Consider the following 938-nt stretch of genomic DNA (forward strand, 5'->3'; position numbering starts at 1 on the left):
ACTGGCAGCGTTGCGAGGCAAGGGCTCAAACATGTACGGCTGGAAGCCTTCTACACCAAACCAGCCACACACCGACCAACCGGCAACAACCAAAGTGCTTGCAAACCTTCCGTCACAACAATCCCGCCCCCTTGATAATCGACCAATCACATTCTATTTATTCACTCGTGTAAAGTCGGGCACCACTCGTTAGAATTGGAACAGCCGCTTCCCTACAACTTTAAGCCCTAAGTTTATGTTTGTGTCACTTTGGTTTTCTATAGATCTCATCTTCAACAAACCACAGAAAGAAAACAGGATCAGGTCCACCTGTCTAAGAGTGGTAGACATTTCTCTCGGTTCTAGAGGATGATCTGTGGGAATAAAGAGACTGCAGTCAGTTGGTCTCCCACCAGTTTCAGGTTTTACTTTGAGACCAGTTCAAATGAAGCCATTTTGATTCAGAATCCCAGTTTTCCTCAGATTGATCAGTGGTCTGCAGCTCCATTGCTTCTAAGGATAACTCGACTTAGATCACTTTGTAACATGAAAAACCATGAGAATTTAAAGCTGAACTTTTCCGCTCTTCCTCTGCATGAGTCTGATTGTTTAACTTTAATGGTAATTAGAGGAAAAATGGAGCACAGATGTAGATAATGACGTAGTGTTGCTTCGGTGTGTAAGTTTGCCAAAACAATGTGGGACTCTGTAATTTTCTCTGGTCCCCTCCCTGATCTGACCAGTGATGACATGTTTAGCCGCATGTCGTCATTCAACCGCTGGTTGTCTAGGTGGTGTCCTGAAAACAACGTGGGCTACATTAATAATTGGCAATCCTTTTGGGGAAAGCCTGGGCCGGTTTCGAAGGGCCGGCACCATCCCACTTTGGATGGTGCAGCTCTTCTTTCTAGGAATCTGGACACATTTATTAGTCCTCCAAAACCCTGACCACCCAGAGT

Source organism: Cyprinodon variegatus, unplaced genomic scaffold (assembly GCF_000732505.1).
Source record: "Cyprinodon variegatus isolate N-32 unplaced genomic scaffold, C_variegatus-1.0 Scaffold24, whole genome shotgun sequence".
Lineage (NCBI taxonomy): Eukaryota > Metazoa > Chordata > Actinopteri > Cyprinodontiformes > Cyprinodontidae > Cyprinodon > Cyprinodon variegatus.